The sequence below is a fragment of the Erithacus rubecula genome, assembly GCF_903797595.1.
Source record: "Erithacus rubecula genome assembly, chromosome: 8".
NCBI lineage: Eukaryota > Metazoa > Chordata > Aves > Passeriformes > Muscicapidae > Erithacus > Erithacus rubecula.
In genome coordinates this window covers 28708870-28734613 of record NC_136659.1, presented here as the reverse complement: position 1 = coordinate 28734613, position 25744 = coordinate 28708870, and the positions used below count along the sequence as shown (strand labels likewise).

General features: G+C 47.2%; 1 long non-coding RNA gene across 2 annotated transcripts; it reads right to left on the bottom strand.

Annotated features, from left to right (window-relative positions):
* Positions 1-15184: 15184 nt before the first annotated feature.
* On the bottom strand, positions 15185-24221 carry LOC306804605. Of its 2 annotated transcripts, none has more exons than XR_013774948.1 (3): positions 24093-24221; positions 22721-22974; positions 15185-15673 (listed from the first exon to the last, which is right to left on the bottom strand). It is a non-coding gene; the product is annotated as an uncharacterized lncRNA (long non-coding RNA). The 2 variants fall into 2 exon arrangements; XR_013774949.1 differs by lacking the exon at positions 15185-15673 and adding an exon at positions 17487-18104.
* Between the last annotated feature and the right edge of the window lie 1523 nt (positions 24222-25744).

The following is a 25744-nucleotide window of genomic DNA, read 5'->3' as shown; positions in this document are numbered from 1 at the left end:
GAAAAAAAAGAAGAAAACAAGCAAGAGGGGGGGAAAAGAAAGGAAACAAAAGGGAGGAAAAAGGGGAAAATAAGAGGAAAAGGAAAGAAAGTAAGAGAAGATTTTTAAAAAGAAAATACTAGGAAAGAAGAAAAGAGCAAAAGGAAGGGGAAAAAAGAAAAGAAAAGAAAAGAAAAGAAAAGAAAAGAAAGAAAAGAAAAGAAAAGAAAAGAAAAGAAAAGAAAAGAAAAGAAAAGAAAAGAAAAGAAAAGAAAAGAAAAGAAAAGAAAAGAAAAGAAAAGAAAAGAAAAGAAAAGAAAAGAAAGAAAAGAAAAGAAAAAAAGAAAAAAAGGAGCTTGCTGCTTTCCAGTGGCCTGGCTGCAAACCCTTTCCCATTTGCTTCCCAAGCCCCCTCCCGCCTCCCACCCACATCTGCAGCCCACCCTACCTCGCTGCGAGCAGCACAAGTCACCTGGATCGGCTGTATTAAAAAGTCCCAGCTCCCGGAGATGTTCCTCGCTGGCTGGCCGGGGGAGGATCGGAGGAGGGCAGCGGCATCCCCTCGCCCGGCGAGCAGCTCCGGCGCTGCCTCCGGCCCCGGCTGCTCCCTGACAATCTGGTTTAAGTTACAGAGGATGTTTCTGAGCGCTGCTTTACTCCACTTCGGAACAGACACCCCTGTCTCTTCGCTAAAGACGTTTCCAACAGGGGCTGAAAGTTCCGTGGAGGGTTTGGGGTGCGTGCCCGCCTCTGCTCTGCCGGGCCGGTCCTGGTCCCGGTCCCGGTCCCGCCGCGCTCTTCGTCACTAGCATACCCGGTCGCGCTGCCTCGGACCCGTTTACATTTTAAAATATGTTTTCAATTTCCTCCAGCTCTTCCCACCTATGTCTCGCCCTGCTTCCCTCTCGGCTCCGGGAGCCGTGGAGCCCAAGGAAGAGACGGGAAAACTTTGGCCGCCCGAGCCCGCGGGAGGCGGCGGGGCCGGGGGTGTCCCGGCCCAGGGAAGGGGGGCCGGAGCCCCGCGTTGGGAACGACACCCCCGAGACTTCTCCCAGCTCTAGTGGGTGCTGCCTCTTCGTGGTAAAAAAGCTTCCCCCTTCACCGAATTCGGGATATTTGGGTGACAAAGGGGCACACTCAGGACTGGCGCCCACGCCCGCTGCGCTGCCCGGGCTGTAGGGCAGGGGCTGCCTGCGCCCAGCTCCACGCAGCCCCGCCGTGTCTCCCAGCCCTTGTGCACGCTCTGCGCGTGTATTTGCCTGCGAGAGATTGCGGGTGCATTTGTGCAGCTGAACGCGGGTTTGTGGGGAATATTGTCTCGCACACACGCGTGTGCAAATACCTGCAGCTGTTAGCTCAAAGGCTGCACGGGGGCACGACCTCTCTCCTCCTCTACTCCCCGGGTTTCCCTTCTGTCCCTGGGCCGCCCCCAGGGGCTCCTCCTGCCACCCCGAGCCCGTCCCCTGCCCGAGAGCAAAGGATTCTCCGCCGTGGAAAGTTTGCTCAACTCTTGGCGCGGAGGAATTGTCCCTCACGGGGTCCTCTCCTCGGCTCTCAGGTGCACACCCCTTCCCTAGCCCCTGCCTGCAGGGATGGCTGGGGTCCTCCTGCAAACATCTGCTGTTCTTTAGGTTTTTTACCCTGAGGTCCAAACGACAGCGCTGGTGTCGGGGGACGTGAATGTCACCAATTCTCCCCTTCCGGTCGGCAGACGGCTCAGGACTCTCTCCCTGTCAGTGCTTTGGAGAGGAACCGAGCCCCACGCCCCTCTCCGCAATATTCCGCTCCCCCTTCTGTCACCTCACACCCCCAGGGCCGTGGCTGCGAGACGGGCCCCGGAGCCGGGAGGCGACACCGGGTGTGAGGGTCCGGCCTGCCCCGGGCCGGTGTGCGGGCACCGGGGAACTTGAGCAGGGGAGAAAAGGGAGGTGGGGAGGGGGAAGGGGTGGGAGGGGGGAGAGAATCCTTTGTGTTTTTGTCATCCTTTGTTCCGGAACTAACTTGACCAGTGTGGCTGGGAAGCTGCACCATTTCGATTGGAAAAAGCGGGGGAGAGGGGGGCTCTGTTGATCCTCATCGGGGAAATGATGTTCGAGGAGGTGGTTGGAGGCGCTGACACAGGCGCTGGGCTCTCTCTGCGGCGGCTCACAGCAAAATTTCGTTGAAGGCACTATTTCTGCCTTGCCTGGGAACTTTCGGCTTTAATTAGCCGTGTGGCTCCTACGAGCTGGGTTTGCTCCTTGCTCATTCGTTCCCAGGGAGAGAAAACAGTGTGTGCAGTGCTAAAATGCAGCAAGACAAAATAATCAGCTTTAAAAGTACGTGTTGGCTTGGGGGTGGGAGACAGGGAAAGGGGCAGAGAGTAAAGCAAAATAAGTCTATTGCCTGGAGAAATGATGCAATGTTACTGCTGCCCAGTGGCAGTAACCGGAATTGGGTCATTTTAGGGACAAACGCCGGCAAAATTCAAGTCACGTCCACTTTTGATATAAGGATGTGTCCTCTTTAAAAATTGTTATGCAAAACACTCTCGTACGTGATTTTCTTGCGATAAAAAGCAGCAAGCCAAATATTGGAGCCCGAGTCAATAATGTATGAACAGATTAAGCAACCTTTCTCCCAAGCAATTATTTCAGCAATTGAAAACCTCGCTCGCTCCAAATTTCAATAATAATAATAATAACAATAATAGCAAAAGTAAATAAAGCTCAGCGCAAGTGAGATGGTCTCCTGCTCCTTGGCCCTTGCACGGGAAAAGTGGGTGGATTTTTTGGATCTTTTTTTTTTTTTTCCAGCTCGGAAGAGTAGCCGAGAAGGTATTTAAACCACCAGCAGCTTGAAAATCACAACAATTCATAATAATCTACGGATCGCGCGAGTAAACAGGCATATCCCTGGGCCACCGGCCTGCGGGGTTTATTTGTCTTTAAAGCTCGGGGTAAATTAAGTTTCCGGCTGTGTAATTCTAACAAAAGGTGATAGAAAACGCACTGGGGGAGTAATAGATGGTGGCACCGGGGATCAGAGGGGGGAATGGGTTTAATGCTGATTTATGTGCCGAGGGCCGGGGCGCGCCGCCGCCGCCGCGGGAGCTCCGGGAGCAGCTCCGCGGGTGCGGGGGCTCCGCGGGGCCCCGGGCACGGCCCCGGGCAGGAATCCTTGTGTGTGCCCCCGGAGCGAAACTGCTGCCCTGCGTGGGGAGGGACACGCGTCCCTCCTGGCCGAGATCGTCAGAAGACACGAGGGGAAAATAAATTCAGCTGCAGGAAAGCTGCAAGGGGGCTGACAGCTGGAGTCGGGGGCAGAAGGCGGAGATCTGGGATGCGTTTCCCCGAGCATCCTTGTGGCTAAAGTCGCCGCAAAACTTCGAGAGAGAAATTTCCGCACTTTTGCGCTTTGCTCCCCCGCCCGCACTGCCGGCCACGCTGCGGGCAGATCGCCTTTGCGAGCCTCTCCAGCACAAAAACCTGCCCTCATCTTCACCGATTCTGATCTTGGTCTTGATTTTGGTCCATGGTGCAGTGGTCATAACCAGCCATTCGTTTCAGCTGCAAAAGCAGAGAGCAAGTCAAAAGCAAGGAAATGGAACTTTCTGGAGATAGCCTGGTGTAGACTGGGGTTTCCACCCTGTAGGAGAAACTGTGACCAGGTTTCAAGTGAGGGATGGGACTTTGGACCCCTGTGTGAGAAGATGAAAATATTATTTGGGAACAATTCCTCATGGTACATCTGAGTGAAGAGATCATGTGGGAGCACCGAGATGTTGGAGCACACAGCCCCACCGACCTGCTACAGCTAAGACCCTTTTCCAAGATGTGCCAGAGTACAATAGAAATACTCGCTAGCATGGCACTTCACCTGCACACCCAGCCCTGCAGCCAAATCCCACATCCCTCTCCAGACAGCAGCCTTACATTCCTGAGCTAGACAAATGATGAAAAAGTTCCAGTTACCGTCTAATGAAAGGCCTCCATCTCCCTTCCCCCAGAGGTTTCCGATGCACATATAATTAGCTCTCAATATTTCATGAATGTGGGGTTTTACTAATTCCTTTTCACTCAGGAGATTTCGCATTCGCCGTTTTACCCTCTCTGTCATTTTGCACAAAGCCGTGGCTGTGGGAAGGGTGGCTGTGGGTTGGGGTGGGTTCTTTTAGCTGGATACACAACATCCTTCAGTCGCCTGAGGCCTCAGCCCAGACATCATGGGAGACACAGATCTCAAATGAAGGACCACAGCTTTTTTTTTCTAATACAGGAAATTAAATGTGCTGTGGGATTTTGGTCCTTTGGGGCAAGCATTTTTTTGCATGGGTAGCAATTCAGGAACAGGTCTTCTGTTTCTGAGTTACAGCATGCTTTGGATGGAAATTGGTACTTTCTGACCAAAAAAAGCAGTCATCTCAGACAAGCCAGGAGGTAGAAGTCAAGCTAAATGTCACCAAGAAATGTCCCATTAAATCTCAGTGATCTTCTACAATAACAACTTCAAATTGTCTAAATACTACACAAGTGTATTAAAAAAGACAACTCCAAGTTCCCACTCTGTACAATGAAGTAGAAGACTTTGTCAGAATCATCTTTAATTTTTTTTCCTTCTTCATCTAATTATGCTAGGGATATTGACTACATCTTTTTTTTCTTATTCTGCTCTGTCCAAATTTATGTGCCTCAAGTAAAGTGATATAATGATAGTAAAGTCCTGGGGGAGTTTTCCTAAACACATGGCAAGAACAAAGTTTGGTCCTCCAGTTAAAGCAGATTTAGACTAATGGACTTTTCACCACATCCCTCAGTGCTGAATACTGGCATTTGCAATGCAGTGGATGAGTTTCTGCAAAGACAACCCCCTACCAGAAACAGCTCATTAAAAATCCCATTATCCTCATAACTCGCTTATTATTAGCTTAAATGACTGTCTTATGATTTGTAAGAGGGAAAACAAATCCTAAAACAAATGATAGTTATAATCACTGAGCCTGGTGGGCAATGGATTTTTTAGTTGGATCTTACAGAGGTTTTCCAGTTTACAATAATTGCTGTCTCTCCATGTGGTCCATTGAAGGATAGCTTTGTTTTCTCACATTAAACTTTGTGACTCACTAGTTACTGTGCTTTGCCTATTTCTTAATAACAACTTTACACTTATATGGGCCTTTTCCACCCTGCAATTCCATAGCTGTTTACTAGGAAACCAAGAGGAGCTGGTGAAAGGGAGAGGAGTTCCCTGAGTGACTGACATGGATGCAGGATCAGAACCTGCAGGCGTTCTGCTGAGCTCTGAGTCACGTTGGACAGGATTTTTCCCTGTGTCAGAGAGTTCATTCTCATAGTGTCTGTCTGTGGGTGTGCCACAGTGGGATTTTTTCTGTGCTCATCAATCCCTGGGGGTCACGGTGCAGGCAGTGAAACCCCATAGGAGCTGGCAAGTTTGGAGGTTATAAACCCATGCCAATGCTGCCTACAGGAAACATTTCAGAAGCTGAAAGAATCTCCTTCAGCCCTCTGGGGAGTGACCTGCAGCAGAAGCAGGACCCTAAGGGAGAAAGGGATTATTCATCACTGCTCTGGGGTGAGACAGCCAGTGCTGAGAACCCATCAGCTGCAGGCTCTGCTGCAAGGTATCCAAAGCTGGGCAGACACTGGTCTGGTGTGCAAGAAACACGTGGCAGAAGGGCTCCCAGAGAGGAATTTTTACTGTTTTCTGCTGCACTGTGATAATTCTTTAATCTGCTTTCCAGTGTGGACTCTGCTGTTTGTCTCACGACTTCAGAAGTCGGTGCAGTTTTTGATCCAGCAGTGATTTACACGTCCACAGTTCTCATCCATGCATTAAGGAAGTGCCATGTGTGCTACCTCATAGGCCAAATTCTCACCTGGAATAAACTGTTGTGGAGAGGGATCTCCAGTGAGCAGGGCTGTCCCTGCCCCACTGCTCCCAGTACAGGCTGAGAGCAGTGCATATCCCAGGGCTCAGGGCTCACTGCAGATGGAAACAGCCCAGCCCCTTTTCTAGGATTATTAATGCCTTTTTTTGTCCAAATGCTGGTTTCCAGAGACATCTTGTGGCTCTCACCAGCTATCACAGCTGAGCTGCTCCACATCCCAGCACGCTGCTCTTCCTGCAGGATTGGACTGCTGAAAGTCACTTCCCAGGGTGCTTGCTATTTGCACCCTGAATTAAGGGTTTTTGGGGTTTTTTTTTTGGGGGTTTTTTTTAGCCCTCTATGTGTATTTTCAACACTGTGTGACTGTCTCTCACATAGAGCTCAGGTTATGTTATAATCAGCAGAGCTGCAGGAGAGAAGATCTCTGCAGAGGTGCCACTGGTGTGAGAGCCCTCCCAGACTGGTGTTGCCACAGATCAGTGTTTGCTCCCAGGACACCGAGAGCATTCTGGGTTTTGGGTTTTTTTTTTTTAATTAACATTTTGTTTGGTGACAATACTACAAAGAGAAATATAAAGCAAAAACACTTTTGTGAGATGCAGGGGAAGGACACTGTTAGCACATGGCAGAAGCTGGGAGATGGTTTGAATCCCTGTGTACTGCAGGCAGGAGTGTCCTCTCCAGACCTTGCTGCAAAGATTTCCAGGAGCAGTTTCTCAGCTGAAGTAGCAGAGATGAATTCCACTGGAGTGTCAAAGACAATCTTTTTCAGAAAAGGGATGGTAGGAAGCAAATATGAGGACTGAATCCCATGACTGTGTATATCCCATCCATCCACATGTTGACTGCACAGACAGTGATGTGAAAGCACAGTCCTCCCAGACTGCAGTGAACAAGAAACTCTTGGGCTTATAAACTATTTTCAAAAGAAATGAATTAGCAGTAATCATTTAGAAGATAAAGAAAAGTAATTTAAACCACTCAGTGTCAGCTGCTCTCATCTTGTAAACCTCTTGTTTAGACAACAAGCCCATCATTTTGTCTGCCAGGGTGGCTTGTTCCAGCAAGCATGGGCAGCCCTGCACCCCTGAGCACATGCAGTGCTGCCAGCCAACCCTCCCTCATGGCCACAGAGCACAGGAGGCAGCAGCCATGCTCAGGCAAGGAGATGAAGACTGCTCCTCACACCTCAGGCACACAAGGGCTATTGTGGTGCCACACTACACAGGATCTGTCTGTCCAGCACCCAGTTACCCTCCCCCCTTTCTGTGGGGAGACAGCAGCTACAGCTATGGTGTCTGAGCCAGCAGATTGCTTGTCTCCATCCAGCCAGGGATTCCCTTCCTCTTGCACAAAGAAAGCTTCATAGATGAGGGTGATTTCAAATGTGTATCCCATAGTCACACTGACTCTCGTTGGGTCCAAGCCATCTATGCAATCTATACTTTCCCACTGGTGTATGATTTTCTTGGCACTTTCCTTGCAACAGGTGGACTGCAAAATAAGGAAACATAATGTGACTGCTTCACTGTTGACTAAGAAGAAAGATTTACTGCAGAAGACACATTGCTTACAGTTTTATGGAGATTTCTTATCTAAAGCCATATAACACCCTATGGCGGGGGGGCCACAGTGTTGAGAAAGTCTCAGAACATCCAAACAAATGTTTCCAAGCAGGAAAGGAGCCAGGTTACAACGTCTGTGCACAGCATCAGGACGCTGGGCTGGGAACTGTAGCTGAGCTCACATGGTGCTCTAACCCCACTTCGCCTGCCTGGTCTCCAAGGAACTTTGTGTAATTCATCCAGTCCTGAAGTAGAGAAGATACCACAGATGAAAAATGACTTCCCAAGTGCCCAGGACAATGTGCTGGCTGTGCTGACTCAGACAGCTTGCTGTGCTCTGTCCTTGAGCTAATCACCAGCGTCTCCATCCAAGAGGTGGCCAAGCCCATAACACAGCCTCTCACACCCACGAGAGGCCAGCACACAGATCTCTTATCCACAGCTGTGAGCAGGTCCACACCAGACATGGTAATGTCTCTTGGCCTCCTACAGATGTAAGGAACCCCAGGAAGAGGACAGAGAGAGAGAGAGCTGCTGTCCCTTGCTGTTTGAGGTGGTTTTGCTGCGTGGGTTTGTAGTTTGGTGCAATGTCCACAGTGAGAACCAGCCCCTCCATCACAGACTCTGCTAAGCGCCAAGCATGTCATGAGTTACAACTACTAAACAGCAAGGCAACACTAATAAATCTTAATCTGAAGGCTGATAAACTGTAAAACACAACATAAAATATGATGCATGGGTTGGTGTTGAGAGCCCAAGCCTCTGATCTCTTCCCATGGGTACAAATTCTGGCTGATTTTTACTGATGGAGCTCAAAGTGGGCCAGCTGCTGTCACCCAGGCTAAAGCTGGCTTCATGACTCTTATCTGTGTAATTCCTGGTTATTAATAACTTTTATAGCTGATACATGGGACTGAATGGTGTGTGCTTTTTCAGTGAGGATAAACCATTCCATCACGTAAAGCATCTCCTAAGACGTTGCTAGATGAATCATTTAGGTTGATTGAGGGCTATGTAAGTGATATATTAAAGATGTGCCAAGCAACATTCCTTGATGGGGAAAATTATGTGTTTTCTGGCAGATTCATAAGCTAAGGAATTCATCTGTGGGTTTTTAAGGAGATTATTGTCTGGTATGTTTGTATATACATGGGAGAGGGAATACCAATCAGTCCATTTTAAGAGATGGATCCAAAATAATCTTGGTTTGCTGAAATGAAACTGTCAGCCCAGTCTGATGCTGGGTAAACTTTTGACTCATCAAATCAAAGCAATTCTTCCTCTAATTCTTATGCCAAGGAAGAATTTGGTTCATGGGTTTCAGAGACAGGATCTCTGTTGGACATGAGCAGCAGAGTGGACTCAGTGAGTAGTTCCCTTTTAATGTCAAGAGAATTGCTTGCTGGGACCACTGAAAGGATGACTAAATATTTTACAAATCTAGCAAACTTTAGGATGATGTGAAAAGTGCAATAACTAGAAAAACCAGTCAAATTCCTCTTATTTTGCTCCATACATTAAAAAAACCAAAACCCAAACAACCTGCTTTTATTTAAGATGGTCCATGCTGAGTCTTAAAACTGACTTAACTAGGAGGAAAGATTAATTTTAACTCCACAATAAACTTTTGGTGCCTATGATGCCATCCCAGAGAAGATCATGGTGTCCCCAGTTCCATAACTACACCTGGGTTGGCAGGGCTGGGCACAGGGTCTGGCTGGGGACAATGTCCAACCCTGCACTGCCACCAAAACAGCAGCATCTTCCCTGAACTGGTGCTTGCTATCCACCAACACCCATGTCAAGGAGAAATGAGAAAAAACATTGTCAAATAATATATTTTGCAATATCTACATGTTTAAGACATTTTTCTTTCTTTTCACTTTGCTGAAAATCAAGTGTGTGTCCCTGGCCCTTCAACTCCTACATTCTCTCCTTTGAGCTGGAGTTCAGTATGGTCTTAGTTTGGATTGCTATTCAGTTCTTCAGTCTGTCTTTTACGCTTGCTTCTAAGTTTTCAGTTTATATAGTTTATGCAAATCTATGTTTCTGAATCTAAATTTCATGTTAGAAACATGAAGACAGCACTTCAGTGTGATGTATAATCTGAGCTTTGCCTCATCTCTTCCAAAGCAGAGTACTTTACTGTCTCATGATCTGTTTTGCAGGATTTCCTAGTTTATAGCTGGTACTTTTCAACACCTTCATTGTATACTTCAATTTTGTCATCCTCCAGTGAAGAATTTTACATCACTGCTTAGTTTCTGTCCTGTATCCTCCACCTAAAGGCACACAGCACTTTCTGCAAGCCTCCTCCTGTCAGCTGAAAAAGTATGGGAAACCCCATTTTGGCATGTTTCTCCCTAATATTTCTCTTCCCTGCTTTACTCTGCTTCTGCCCAATGTGCAGGCAGTGACAGAAGGGGCTCTCCTCTGCTCTGACTCAGAGAACACTGCTCTCCACAGAGAGGAGAGAGACAATAATTAATAACATTAACTGTATGTCATGGACAAAACTAGCTTATGAGGAGCCCAGAGAGCTTGCAGATGGGGAGCTTATGGTCACATCAATCAGCTGAACAAGCAAATGAGAGAGGCAGGCCCTTAAGCCCATTTACTCAGCAGCTTGGTGCTCCACAGAACTCAGGTACTTTGGCTGCCCCTCTGTGTGCTTTATAAGGTTATTGTGACCATTATATATCTCACCTTCACATTACCCATTGTGGCTTTGAGAGATGTTTAAAGTGAACTTCAAAGAAAGCTTAGAGTTGCTTAATGCTATTGAGGGAACTTTAATATCCAGCAGCTTGGCAAGGTTTAATCCACGGGGAAGGGTGTTAGGGTACAAATCTCAGAGTGGGCTGCAGACCCTTTGCTGTGGCCTGCAAGGGTGGATACTGCTCTGATGGGAAAACCAATTGTGGTGTGGATGCAGCTTTGGCCACTGAAGGAATATTTTTCTGGCTTATACTATCAAGAGGATGCAAGGTGCAGGTAACATTAGGTCAGTCTGGGCAGAAGCTGTGCCAGCTGCAGGTGGACAAGACTTAGGTGGTGGCTATTTCTTTATGGCAGTTTAAGTATAAACATACTGATTAAAGGCTGTATGTTTGAAAAGCTGTGACTACCTGAGTAGCTTCCCAAGCAATACCTGGTGCTTTTCCACCATGTGAGGGTGATGATGCTGAGACCCTCTGCCCAAACCTCTCTTCTCAGCAGAATACAGACCAAAGAACACTCAAGTTCAATTAAACTGTCCAGTAAAGAAATTATCTGTACGCTCTCAGCTGGTCTCCAAGGAGCCCGAGCTCCTCAGCTGGCTGAACCAGATAATATCTTTCAGCTACTCGTTGGGAGAGCGCATTCCTTGGGAAAGCTATGATAAACCCGGCACTTAACAAGGCTCACAAACCAACTAAACAGCTGTGGGAGACATTTGGTGCGCTGGACAGTAAAGACAGGAATGCTTTGAAGCGCGGGCTCGTAAGGCAGAGCCGTGTCGGGCGGTCCCGAGCGGGCTCAGCCGCCGCGGCTCCGCAGCCCGGAGCGCCGCCCGTGATTTATCCACCCGCGCCGCTCCGCTCCGCTCCCGCCACTTCCCAGGGCTCTGCTTCGCATTAACTCATCGGCAGGTTGCAAAGTTAGCAAGCCTGGAGAAAGGCTTTTTTAAGAGGGACCCTGCAGACTTGCCGCTGGCAGGGAGGAGTCGCCTCCTGCTTCTTCCAGCCGTCAGCTCCTCCGTTCAGCAGATGTGAACAGTCTTCACTCCTTGGCACACGAGGAAGAAGTGCAGGAGCAAGAGAGACTCTGTCTACTCAAAGTCACTCGTGGCTTTATACTTTTATAAATCGTTCGTCTTGCTTGGAGAGGGCTGGAGAGCCCTGTAGGAAATGCAGCCCTGGGGTACCAGCCTGGCGTTGGATACTATTGGGAACCAGGGAAAAAGTAGCCTTGAGCCTTGCCTTTCTCAGGCCTTTACAAGGCCAAGAATTATAACAATGATTATGCTCCTGCAGGGTGCGTGAGAGATGTGATGTTTTGCAAAAGTATGTTTTTGAGGAGGTATTGCCTTCTTTGACCAATGAGTCTTTCCTATTTTGTTTTGCACGAACTACCCTTTATATATGTGTAGTGTTTCTTAAAATAAAGCTCTTTCTCTCTTTTGCTTCTCCATTACACGAAGAATTATGTTGCATTATCCTTTTTGCCACTCTTATAACCTTAAAATGCAACACCAGGCATCTACCTGGATCTATTACAGTCAGTGTGGGCAGAAATTTATTTATTTTTACAAGATACAATATTGTGTCACCTTTCCTCAAAGGAGAAAGGACTCAAGTTGCTTTATTATAACACAGGGCAGGAAGATGCTGCTTTCCCACCCATGTTTCCACCTTGCCCAGCTTCCCCTTCTGCCAGGAGGTGCTGAGCATTTTCTGTCCCCTTGGCCACAGGACACATGCCTGGGAGGTCACAGCATGGGACCTGGGAATGAAGAGGCTGGGTTCAAGCTATCCTCATACAGATGCTCTCAGAGACTGAAGAATATCCAGACCTTTGATAAAAATATCCAGTTTACTCTGAGTTGTTTCCCCTAAAAGGAGATCATAGAATCACAGAACCATTTGAGCTGGAAAGGACCTTTTAAAGGTCATCTAGTCCAACCCCACTTCAATGAGCAGGGACATCTTCAACTAGATCAGGTTGCTCAGAGCCCAGTCCAACTTGACCTTGAATGTTTCCAGGCATGGGAAATCCACAACCTCTTTAGGAACACTTTCACCTCACTACAGAGGATAGATTATTTCACAGAGCCAATTGGTAATCACTGTGATTTAGAAATATCTGGGGTTTTTTTCCTGAAGACCAGTTTCTACTCACAGCACCAACTGAGGATTCAAAAATGACTACATTTCTTTTGCTTGCAAAACATGCCCTAAGTAAAGCCCACATCACCTCTGAGATCCTTTTTTGCATAAGCAACAAAGGAGAAGGTATTGGCTACAACAACCAAAAAAAAAAACCAAAACAAAAAACAACAAAAAACAAAACAAAACAAAAAAACCAGCCAACCAAATAAAAACAACAACAACAACAACAAAAAATCCCAAAACAAAACAAAAAACCCCCCTTTCCCATCTACCCAGGACTTTCCCCACGGCTTTTAGCGCCTGTCTGGAAGAGGAGGCAGAGCACGGGCTGCGTCTCTCGCAGGGAGTGCTCAGCTCGCTGCAGCCGTGCCGGGTGTCCCCGCACACCACAAGGTGGGGATGCTGCAATGCTGAATGGCAGCGGCGCCGGGCCGGGCTCGTCACATCCATCTCTGGCTAAGATGAAGTTTCTGACAGCCACAAGCCAATATTAGGCAAGGTAAGGTACACTAAGCAAGGTATTTTTAGCCCTGCAGAGCTTGCTTCACATCCCAGTAATTTACCCCACGTTGTATCTCTGTAATCCAGCATTAAATGTTTTAGAAAACGTTGGTGCAAGGGTGGTTTGGTCGTGGGGTCCCCAGAGTCTTTTCTATCTCCTGGAGAGCCAGCACCAGGGCTGGTCCTGAGGCTGGGGTGAGCCTGCAGGCACAGCAATGCTGTGGAGAGAGGGGAAATTTGATGTGCCTCTTTTTCTTTTTCCAAGCAAGAGCAAGGTGACACCACCGTGATGGATTGATCACAAAGAACAGTGATGGATTTCAAGTAATTAAGGGAGCCTCTTCCTCTAGAGGCTCAGCTGGGCTGGAAACTCAGTGCCCTGTGCTCCCACTCAGTAGAACTTGTTTTCCAGAAGCAGATGCTGCAGTGAGAGCAATTCCTGCACCAAGGCAATGGATGATGGCTCTTTAAAAACTTCAAAAGACAAATTTTACAGCCCAGCCTTGCAGGGCAGTGTGCAGTCAGTGGGAACACAGAGACATTTCCCTCCTGCACATTGACCACCTCTTTCTGCTCCAAAATTCTCATTGCCAGCAAAAGCATGGCAGGCTCAGGGCTGTGCCTGTGAGTTCTGCTAACAGCACCTGCCAAACTGCTCTGCCTGCACCCCACAGGCTGCTGAACATTTCAGCCTGGGTGAGAGGGATCCTTTCCACCAGCTGGGAATGGGGCATCTGGCATAATCAATATGGGCAAACCATAGCTGTGATCTTCTTGGAGTTAACAAAGTGTTTGAATGACTAGAAAAGAGATCTGGGATCTTGATTATAATCTTCAAATATGCAAGATGTTATTATGAAGAGGGCAGCAGTCAATTGCTCTCCATAGCTACCAAGGGGAGGACAAAAAGGAATGAGCTGAACATTTAGCAACAGAGCTTGTTGGTTGGCATTTAGGAGAATAATATATCCTTTCTGACTGCAAAGGCAATTACACATTAGGAGAGGTTATCCATGGGGGGCTGGGAGTCTCTGAGTTTTAAGAACGCATAGCATAAACATACGGAATAATGGAATAATTAGGAGTAATCCTAAGACCCTCCCAGATCAATACCTTTAACCTTTGTGCTTTCAACATTTCCCTCCTGCAGGTCTTGCTTTCATACTGCCAGGGATGAAGGCTGAAATGATCCCCATCCTGGGAATTTTGTCCTGCCCAAGGCCAGATATTGCCATGAGTGCTGTAGTGCCACAGTGCTGCAGCTCACCATTCCCAGGGACCTGGGCTTCTGTAGACCCAAGCAGTTCATTTTCCACCAGCCAGGGCTGTCTGGCTATGTGAGCAAATCTCTGAGGAAGCCAGGTAGGAGAGGTAGGACTTTGCTTTTGGCTTGCTGGGATGCTGAGGGCAGAACAAACCTGCCTGTGTGGTGGACACTGCAGGGATCTTGTCAATACCATGGAGCTCAGTTATTGCTCCCCTGCTTAGAGCTGCCATGTGGATGTTTTATTGTCAAAGGCACAGAGAATCAATAATGGAAATGTGTCAGCACTGCCCACTGGCACAAAGCAGAACATGAACTGGTGGAGCTTCCTTGCAGCTGGGCTGCCCAAGAAACCAAAGGGCACATGGTGGGTTTGCTGGGCTTCCTCCTTGTGTCCAGGCAGCACCAGCAGGTGGGTGAGTGTAGGCACCACCCCTGCAGCAAAACACTGCTCCAAAACCCACCATTTTCCCTAAAATATCCACCATACCCCTATGTCTAACATGGTCAGGTGCACCTTGGCTTTGTGGCTTCAAGCAGGGAAAATCCAAGCCCCTGGATGTTTCCATCCTCTGTGTTGAGGTGTCCCAGCCTGGGCTGGTGAAATAGGGAAAAGCCACAGCTTCAAGCCCTAAACCCAGAGCAACTTGCAGCATAGCTGCTGTATGTACTGAGCAGGCTGAGCATTTCACAGAGAAAGAGATAAACAGCTGGTGAAAAACAATGGCAAGCTCAGCTGTCCTTCAGCTCAGAGTGGGACAGAGCTAAGCCACAGCTAGAGATGCTCTGGACAGTGCCTTGAGACATGTCTGAGTTTAACATGAGCCTATGTCTGAGTTTGACCAAAAGGATACAAAAGGGCAAGTTCTGAAGACTTTGCATAAAGGCAAACACTTGCAAACAAACCCAAGTTGTCACCTATGGCCAAAAGCTGCCACAGGTGTTTAGAGAGAGTTTGTAGGGGAGGAGTTACACAATGAACTCACCTGGTTTTGGGTTTGGGTTTGTGTTTATGAGACAGCTTCAAGAAGGCAAACAATTATTGTTCAACAATCCTACTAGTTTATTTTCATTTCTAATTATCACAGCACTGCAAATTTGTAGCAAGGAGGTTCTTCAAGTGCCTGCAGATTTGGAAACCTGAGTGATGGACTTCCCCAGGAAAACATCATTCCAAAGATCATTCCTGGCAGAGGTGTGCTGTACTCCCAGCTCAGCTCTTGGATACTCACCAAAACTTCACCAAACTTTCACCTCTGGCACTGATGGATGAGAAGGAGCAAAGGAGCACAGAAGGAACAGGAGTTTAATTGCTCCCAAGGCAAAGTGCTGCCAAGCAGCTCAGAGCCACTTACCCAGAGGTAGCACACCCACCCCACACCTCAAAAAGAGAACTGCCACTGGGAAAAGAAACTGTTTTCTGGATTTCTTCTTCTTCTTCTTACTTCTCAGTATCATTTTTCTGACAGATCCCAACACTTTAGCAAAGGCCACACCAATGACTTCTGCTCATCTCAGCTTTTTCCTCCTCACATGGGGCTCAGGACAGCGAACACAGAGGCTTTTGTCCTCTATCAGAACCTTCAGCAGCTAAACAAGGAGAAAGCTAGGAATAGAAACAAATCAGAATTTTTACTGATCTGTTTTCATCCTAAATCCTTGTCCTTTCTGAAGCTCTAGTAGGAATTATTTCCTCCTATTGCCTTATTGGTTATCCATGAAGGACTGAGGGATACCCAGACCTGAGCCCCTCTTACCTGGTCAGCATCTGACACTTGCCATCCAATGATGAACAGAAATTCCCATCAGACAGATCTTGTTGCTAGAAATCCAATAGGACTTGCATTTTCTTTGCAGAAAATTGAGTTATAAGCTCTATCCCTCCATAACCAGATTTTTCAAGATGGTCTGTAAAGGTGCATTTTCATCCATGGGCCTCTTTGTGCTCTTTACACTGAACTAAAATGTATTTCAAGGAGTTTTTCAATTCTCATGTTATTTTGAGGCAAGAAGAGTCTTGGCAGGGCAGGCAGTATAAAAAAATAAGTGTATTAATGAAGAGAGGGAGGGAAGGTCATTTGCCTGTTATTTGTAGCCCAATACCTGATAAGAGGTCATTAGTCATTCAAAACCACTGAACGACTTTAATTAAAATTTGATCTTTGAGAGCTGGAAACAATCTGCTGAACAGACTCACAGGGCAAAAAGACAGAGAGAGGGAGGGAAGGGGAGTGGGAGTTGACCAAAATGACAATAAGCTTAATGAAAGCCAGGAGGAACACTGGCTAACTCTCATTTCTGGGCTCCCCAGTTGGGTTTTTATCCATGTGCTCCAGACCTGCACATTCCCTGGGTCTGCTGACACAACCATGGCTCTGGGTACCACAGCCTTGGGAGGCTCTTCCCTGCAGCACTGGGTGATTCAGCAGTCTATACAAAACACCTCTCTTTCTCCCCCAAATACTCAGTATTTTATAAAAATAATTATATTTTTAAATATTATTATGTATTTTGAGATTTTTGTTTTGCTCTGTCTTCAGCCCAGGACAGAGATGGGAGGTATAATTGAGCCTTTCACTGGGAAAAACAAATGCAGGAGAACAGGATTGTGTGCCTGGGATGCACTAGACCAGATTTCTCAGAGGTGTTGATGTTTCCCAGCATTTTTCCCCTCGCTGTCCACAGAGTCCTGCTGCTGGTAGTACAGCAGCTGGTCCTCCCTGCACTGCTGCAGGATGGCAGGGAGGAGCTGAAGTGAAGAAAAAAGGGCAGCTGGTGCTTTTAGGGAAAACACCTTACAAAGAACTATAACCAAACTTGTATTTTAAGAAAAGGAAACCAGCCTGTGTAAGGAAGAAGACAATTTTGCACAGTTAAGTGTAAAATTAGGTCTTCCCCATTGCAGCTTCTCTTTCCAGGGTTGCATCTCCAGCACCTCTGCTTGCTCTGGGCTGCTGAGACTGTTGATATATGTGCTCTGAACAGCTGCAAGGCAGACACAGCCACGCCAGACTGTGAGAATAAAGGAGGGGGCTTGTCCCCTGCTAGTTGGTATATGCAACATATCATAATTAAGTAATGTGAGCTTGCTGCCAGCCTGGGGAACTGACACAGGGCAGGGATGGTTTTATTTCTTAGGACAGGAGATAGGTCTACATGGGCTTTTAAAAATATTTCTCCTATTTATTTATTTTTATTTTTTTTGCTGTGTGACGAATCTCAAAGGCCTTTATTGGTACACTGAGAACTTGAACTTTGAGTGGAGGCTACACATGACCATGAGCTGCTGATTGTTGTCCCCCACCCTTGATGGGCCATTCCTAGAGAGCTTTCCAGGGACATTATTCACATGCCAAAAAGCATTAGGACTTACTCTTGCTGAGGGCTTTATCTATGACCAACCAGACAAAGGACCCCATCTCTTGCCCCACTGTGTTGGTACCAGGGCTCAGAGCTGAGACACAAGCACACAAGGACAGTGTGGGTTTTCCCTCTCCTGCCTCCAGCTGCTCAGGCTAACTCCCAGCTTCAGGGTCCCCATGCAGCCCACCAAGGAAGAGCTTGTTGGCATGAGAAATCACCTCCTGGTATGGCCATGCTACTGGAGACACCACACCAGCCTTTCCATGTACCAATTGATGGTTTTCTTGCCAGCAGGACTGTATCATCTCTACCAACAGCGTTGCTAGGCTGACAAAACACTGTCTAAAACAAAAGCTTTCTTGGCTCAGCTTTCTGTGAGGAGGTGCAGTGATTTTCTCTCTGCAGCCAGCTTGCCTCCACCAGAAACATGCTGCACTATAGACCAAGCCCTACTGCTATTGCAAAAGGCAGCCAACTTAGACCAGTGCCTAACTTTCCATCTGCTTGTCATTAGTCTGTTTCTATCACATGCTCAGGCTGAAGAATGAAATCTGTGACCTTGATCCACTTTCTTTTCATTTGGCTTTAGGATTTGGTTAGTCTTCTTTTCGGTATGGGGAAATGTTTTGGGACAAATCCTCAAAGGCCCCTTCTGATCCAGAGCTTCAGGTAACCTGTGGAGGGAAAGCAGTGGACAGTTAAAGAAAAATGTACACCCCAGAGACTCAGAGCTTTGAGATCCCCTCTGGATCTTATTCATCAAACATCCAGCCCTTGGCTGCTTGAGGGAATGAGCTCTGAAGGTGAGATGACAGTTGGAAATTTGAGCTCATTTTTGCTTTGATCATTTTTTTCCCCATAATGATATGAGCTACCAGACTGGCTCTCCCTAAAATAACACCTTTCTTTAGCTTGTTCTGATGGACTAATATATGGTGCATTTATTTCTGGCACACACATTTATTGGCATGTTGACATCTTTTTTAATATTCTTCCCACCTCAGACCTCTCCATCAATCCACACTCCTTAAGAAGAGACTTTTCAGTGCACCACAGAAGAGAAGTCAGGTTAATTTTTTTTCTCATTGCCTAAAGCAGGGCCATCTCTCCCAGGTTTGCTTAGCCCTGTACAAAGGCTCGTGCCAAGTCAATCTGAATTCCCTTTCAAAACTCAAACTGTGCTTAATGGGAAAGGTATGATTTCATAAGGAGATCTGTGCAAGACTGATGTTGTGCAGACAAAGCCCATAATGATTAACATGTGGCACCTTGGTCCAATTCCCTCAGCTATGCACTCACAGTGCAGGGAAAGCTGTTACCAGCTTGCTCGCCTGGTGCAACTTGATTAAAGAAATTAGGGAAACCAGAAATCCACTGCAATTGTCACATCCTTTATTGACACCCATAGCTATAATTTCTCACCATGCCTTTCTAATATTTTTGGCAAGGAGAGGGTATTGAAGCCTCAATCACAAGGTGTCTGCAAAAGCCAAAAGATGTGGTTGAGGAAGGAGCAGGAGTCAGGGTTGACTTCCCTTATCCAGCTTTGGCAAACACAGCAGCGCCCATGCACACTCACAACCCCTGGATTTCAGCCCCAAAACGTGGGTGGGGAGTCAGCCAGAGCTCACCAAGAATGAAAGGGTGTCTGAGGTACCAGTCCTGTCCTTCTGCAGCCCCAGCATTACTGAGGAGGTGCTTTGAGGGAAGCTTTGGGGACCACCACAGCCCCAGGGCTGTGCTAGCCCATGTTCTCCAGCTCTCCTGCCCCACTGAGCAACAGCAGACACAGAAATGCTCTGCTCCATCACCAGGACTGAAAGTCCTCATGGCTTTCCCTGGTCCTGCCTCACCCAAAGCCTGATGGCATCCCAAAAGCAGCTGGTTCAAACCAACACCTTCTGAGTGAGGCCCTAAATCTGCACACACCTTGGCAAGGTTAATCAACCTATAGTGTGGGCATTTTCACCAGCTCAGCTCATTTGAACACAATGGTGAATGTAAATCAGTGGTTTCCACATAGAATTTCTCAATGCCATCAAGAATGTGGTATTGAACTAAAGATATCCAACTCATTAATAAAGTTAAATGACAGCAAGCCAATATGACTATTTTATTGAGCTAGAGTTAAATATTTGACCAAAAATGAATGCCGATTTCTAAGTGATTTCTGCCTTTCCTCCCCTATTTCTTTTAAAGTACATTTACATGTGTGGTTTCAATGTTTGGTTTAGCTTAAATTGTGCCTTCTGCCAGGTTCCCTGGTGGTTAGAACACAGGGAATTTATTAAGAATCATAATTTTTTTATCTTTTTTCTGTGATTATCATCTCTGTATTGAACCAGCCTTCAATGGCACTTGGCTATGCCTTGCTCCAGCTCTGCCACCTCCCACCATTGCCACATGGATCCATTTTCCCAGGCAACACACAGGGAACAAGCAGGGGCTGAGGCATGCAAACCCCTTTTCCCAGAATCACAGAATGGGGAAGGTTGGAAGGCACCACAGAGAATCATCTGGTCCAGCCTCCTTGCTGAAGCAGGGTCATTCATCCCAGAGCACACGGCACAGGATTGCATCCAGATGGTTCTGGAATATCTCCAGTGGGGGAGATTTCACACCCTCTCTGAACAACCTGTTCCAGTGCATGGTCACCTGCACAGTCAGGAAGGTCTTCCTCATCTTCAGGTGAAACTTTTTGTGCCCTTGCCTCTTGTCCTATTGCTTGGCACCACTGAGAAGAGCCTGGTTTCTGTCAGGTTTCTGTCAAAACTCTGCTCAAACACTCACAGGCATGTGAGATTAGCAGTACTCCTGAATTAATGGTGTTGAAGGCTCCAGCTTTACTCAAATGTGAGAATCCTAAAGGCCCACTGCTTCCAGTTATGTTGGTGAAGAAAAAAAAAAAAAGGAAAAAAACCCCAGTTCAATGGGAGAGGTTGGAATTAGGCAAGAGTCAAAGCTGTGGGGCAAATTCTAGTTTTATTCATCAAAGCGATCAAAGCAATTCAGCTGTGCTTGATCTGTCATTGCCAGTGTAGCAGGAGGAAGGGAATTCCCAGCTAGCTACCAAAAATAAGGTGTGTGTTGATTATGGAAAGAGGCAGAGAGCCCGAAGGCCAGTACAAAATTACTTTTTTCCCTAGAAAAACATGCCCACACCTCAGGCAAGTTAGCCACTGGCAAGATCTGAGCATTGTGTAGTTCTCCAGGCATTTGGACACTTGCACACAAAAGAAAAAAAATCTAAAAGCATTTAAAAAGTACAAAGAAGTACAATTTTGTACAATTTCCAAAAGTAATTTTTTTCTCCTTTTACACCGTCTTAAGTCATTCCTGCTATTAGCACTATACCACTTTGGGAGGTGCTCTGAGGAAAGCATTAAACCAGAGCTTTGCTTTGGTTTCTGCAGGGAAAGAAACAGCAATGGCACTTGGCTTTCAAGCACAGGGTGAGTCCAAAGGTTCCACACACACCCCAGCCCTAACACTTGGGTGTTGTATTAGGAGCAAACCTTACACCTGTACCCAGCCCTGTGGGACTGACACTAATCCAGCTGCACCCACTGCACTCTCCTCCCCCAGCCCCTCACCTCAGGGACTCTGCTCCACCCTGGTGGCTGATGCAACCCACTCCTGCCATCTTTCACCAGTTTCTTGTCCCCTTTTCCTGAGACACCTCCTGAGACAAACTCCTTCACACTGAGAAATAGTGGAGAATCAAAAGAATTAATTAAGATTTATCATTGCTAAAGACCACAATGGAACAGCAGCAATCAGTTACTGGCTCAAGTTAAAGGGAAACAACCTCTACTTGTCTAAAGGTGAGATCTGTGGGGAGCAGTGCAGTGATTGCAAACTGACTCTGCTTTCTGGGTGCTGTGCCTTGGAGGATGGCAGTGAAGCTCCCAGCAAAGGCACCTTTCCCTTTTCTGTCACTTTCCCCCCCATGTGCTGATGCTGGGAGTTTCACACCCCAGCTTATCACTTCCTAGCAGGAGATTGAGCAAGCTCAGGCACACGTGGCTGTCACAGGCAAGCAGGAGAGTCACTGAAAGGGAATCGAGGGTTTCTGCAGAGCTGTGCCAGGCAGACAGGAGCTACACTGTCAGCACCCAGGGAAGGTGTACAAGAGGACAGCAAAGGCACAAAAAGAACAGAGGCAGGAGATGAAGGAAGGAAGTTAAAGGGGAAAAGTCATGACTTCGGGTCTCTAAAGCACCCAGTGTCACCACAGTAATTACAGGAGATGATTTGAGCAGCAGGGCTGGCTGCTGCTCTCCAGGGACAGTAGAAAACTGAGAGGCAGGGAAGTCTGGAGCATTTTCAGAGTCTGAGTTTTAATGCCTAGCACTGCACACATGTTTTACAGGACAGTTGCTTTGAGTTAATTCTGTATGGACTGCTGTCAGGGATGGTTTCAAGTCTGTGTATAAAGCTGCTCACACACATGTTTGCCCTCCACATTCATTGAATAAGGGGCATGGGGTGATTACAGGTTAATGGATTTTCAAGCTGAAGTGTTTGCCAGTAGCATTCAGGACATGGGAATTTGTGCCAGAAACCCTATCAGAGACAAACCATCCCATGGTGTCCTTTAGTAGACGCCCAAGTATTAACTCCTTAATATGTTTACCCTGAGATAAATGCACAGTAACACATTGATGTGCAGACAACTAATTGGGATGTGCCCCAGTGCAAGGACAATACTCAATAATAAACCTCTCTAAGAATGTCCTTCTGAACAATGTGCTGACTACCTGGCTAGTTTAATATCTAAAAATACAATGACCCTGAGCCTCACATAGTCCCAGAGACTTCCCTGAAAAAAACATCAGGGCAAGTTAGGGATCTTCTTGTTTGGTTGGGTTAGTTGTGGGGCAGAAAGGACCACAAGAGTACCTACAGAATCATTTGATATGGTTAATAGCTTCATAGCAAACTTAAAATGATCCTTGAATTTTAAAAGTCCAGGAGATGGAGGAAAATGGGAATGTGGCTACACTCTGAGCTGTGCTGAGAAAAATCTTTTTGGCCTTGTGGAAAGCATGTGATGAACCAAAGCATTCCAAAAAAGAGGAGCCCCAGGGAGCAGCTGATCTCTCCCACAGAACTGAGCTGCTAAATGCAGAGCAAGCCCTGGGAGATGCCTCCCTTCAGCTGTAATTGTGCTGTTTGCAGCAGACCATTAACAGATCTAATCCACCCTCCAGGTGACTGGTTTTTTGATGTCTCATTATCCCTCCTGTTTCTTAGCCTGTCTCATCCAGTCCTTGGGATCAGCTCTTACCTGAATAAGGGACAACTGCCTTCAAGGTGAGGAGGAAGATGTTTTACTAAGACCTTGAAAACAAACTTGCTGTCAGGCACACCAGCCTTGCAGAACATATTTTTCGGCTTTGAGGGTGGCCTGCTTAGCCAAGCCTGACTATTTCACTGTGCTGCAGAGGCTGTCCTGGTATTAATTCACCTCAAAGAGCAGGTTGAAGTCATTAAAATATTTTGCAGGTGGTTCCTTGAATTCATGGTGCAGCTGGATCCAGCCTAAAGGGAGTGGGGGGGGGGGGGAAAGAAAAGGAGGAGAAGAGGCAAGTTTTGATGAAACACAAATTAACATAACTCATAGAAGGGAAAGAAAATCTGTTTTCAATCTCTACAACAAAGCCAAGCAACACATCAAGCTAGAAAGGAGAAATGTCAGCCAGGCAGTGCTGGGGGTTTTATTGCTTTAGCACAAGTGCTTCTCCATGGTCCCAGAAGTACCCAGGTGCTACTGCAGCAGCCAGACCCCCTGAGCACAAGTCTGGGCATGCAGGGATGTGGGGGGCTTCACAACAAGGCCTCTGCTTCCATATGGGTCCAGGCTCAAGGTTTGTTTTAAAGTCCTGGCATAGAACTTGTGTGTTGGCACCAGTCTCTCTTCTGCACAGAAAAATCTTCATTTAATGCACCATTTCTGGCCCTTAGAGCTGGATACACTATTTTTCAGGGGATGCTAACCAGGGCTGAGCTGAGCAGTCCATGGGACACTCACAAGGGAGATCCCAGGTCTGGTAGCCACCAGCAGATCACCCACAAGCTGCCTTGGCTGCCCCTGGATTCAGCACTGCCTCCTGATGTCCATGGGCAGCAAGGCCCTTGCTCCTTCCTCAGGGAGAAAAAGACATTTTATCATAAACACTGTCACACTGCAGAGCTGTTCTGGGTCTGACAGGATGGAGGTAGCATCCTCCACAGCAGCCCAACCCAGTATGGTGCTGTACAGTGGGTTTGGGGCTAAGCCAGTGCTGCTAACAGAGATGGTTTGGCTATTGGTGAGCAGAGCTTCTACAGCACTGATCCTGGGAACAGGCTGGGGTTGGGCCAGAGACTGGGAAGGGACAATTTGTGTTGTGACCCAAACCAACCCCAGGGATGTTCTGCACCATATGATGTCAAACTCAGAGATTAGAGGTTCAGGGAAGGAAGGGGAGATGTTTGTGGTTTGTGTATTTGTCAGCCCAAACAGCCATCACACACGCTGAGGCCCTGATTCCCAGGAAGCAGTTTCCTATCTCCTTGCTGATGGGAAATAGAGAATGAGTTCCTCTTTCTGCTTTGCTTGCAAGTGCATCTTTTGCTTTCCCTGTTAAACTGTCATATCAACTCACGAGTCTTCTCACCTTCCATTTTCTCCCCATCCTTTGTAAAAGAGGACTGAGACATTTGGATAGCTGTCTGGCAGGTGGCTGGAGTAAATCTACCACAAGAACTGGTATGCCAAAATTCACCAAACTTGTTCATTGCAAAAAGACAAAAGACTGAAGAAGAACCAAGCTAGTTTACTAGTAAGGTTATGATGGGGCAGTTGTACAGCTCTGGTCATTGCTGGCTTTGTTGTGCACATGTGTGGGATATGTCACAGGTCAAACCACAGGTACTTGTTTTTTTTTGTGGGAGAGCAGTGTGGTCTGTGGCAGGATTACTTTTTGTGTTTTGAAGCCCATCTGCAGAAACAGGAGTGCAGGTATGAGGATAAGGGGTAGAGTGTCACCTTTCCTGGCTGCAGCCCTCACTTCAATCTAGAGGCAGCAACAAAAATGGTGAAAGTTCCTGCCCCAGCCTACCCAATACAGGGCTTGCTCGTGCCACACTCTCTTTTTGCCCTCTTCCTTTGTGAGGAATGAAAACTTCCTAATCCTTCACATTTATGCTTAAGACAGTCTGCAATCAAATAGATGAGTTTGGAAAAATTACCTTGTGGATAAATGGAGAAACACCCCTGAGCTGGGATATCTTCTCACTCGGGAAACAAAAAGTCTCTACAGAACCACAACTTAGTTCAGTCAGGAAAAATGGCTATGCTGAGGAGGCTGATGTCTGCCCAAGCCCCCTGGCAGAATCCCTGCTGTTGATGTGGAGGCTGTTGATGTGTTTAGCTATTGCCAGGCTGGAGTCTGGTGTTGCATCCCTTTGCTTTGTCATGAGCTCTTGGTGGTGGCAAATGCCTGCAGTGGCCAAGAGTGATGAAAGGAGATGAGAAAGATAGTGGGTAGGGCCAGGGACTTTTTGCTCCACTAGCCACTTCCAGGCCACTTCCTTTTCCCATCACCAGCAGTTCCCCCAGGCCCGTGACTTTGAGGCAGCTGTGGTCAGTTTATAAAACTTGGTTCACATCTCGGTGCACATTTAGAGTGAGAACATGAGGAGCATCTTCTGTGTGAATGTAGGAAGGAAAGGGATGAGCTGAGGACTACAAGCTCTTCCTTGAGTGTCAGCAGAACATTCAGGGGAGGCAGGATGAGCAGCAGGAGGAGAGGGAGCAGGGCTTTCTCACAGACAGCCTGAAGCATCCAAAGGATAAGGCTGATGGCCCAGTGTACGTGTCCCATAATGCGCTGTTGTTCTATAAATAACCCCATTGCTTCAGCAAAACATCAACCTAGGGAGACTGTACTGAATCAGCAGTTTCTTTTCTTTTTTTCTTTCCTGATTGCAAAATCAGAGTAGACCCATTGGTGCAGTCAGTGACGGTACAGTGAGAAATGAAAGGGAGCAGAAAGCAGGACAGGAGCACAGGCAGATGCTGAGCCAGCATGTTGGGACATGGTTTCTGGCACCAGGGCGTGGCCCAGACCCTCGGCACCACGAGCACTGGGAAATCTGCTGCCTGTTTGCAGAGGCTGACATACAGATACAAGTGCACCAGCACCTCCCAGGCAGCTAGGTGCTCACCTGAGCTATGGGAATGTGGCAGCTGGCCAAATTTCATCAGATAGAAATAGAAGTTTGATCAGCTGGGTAAGTGACTGCAGTCAGAGGGGTCATGACTTTC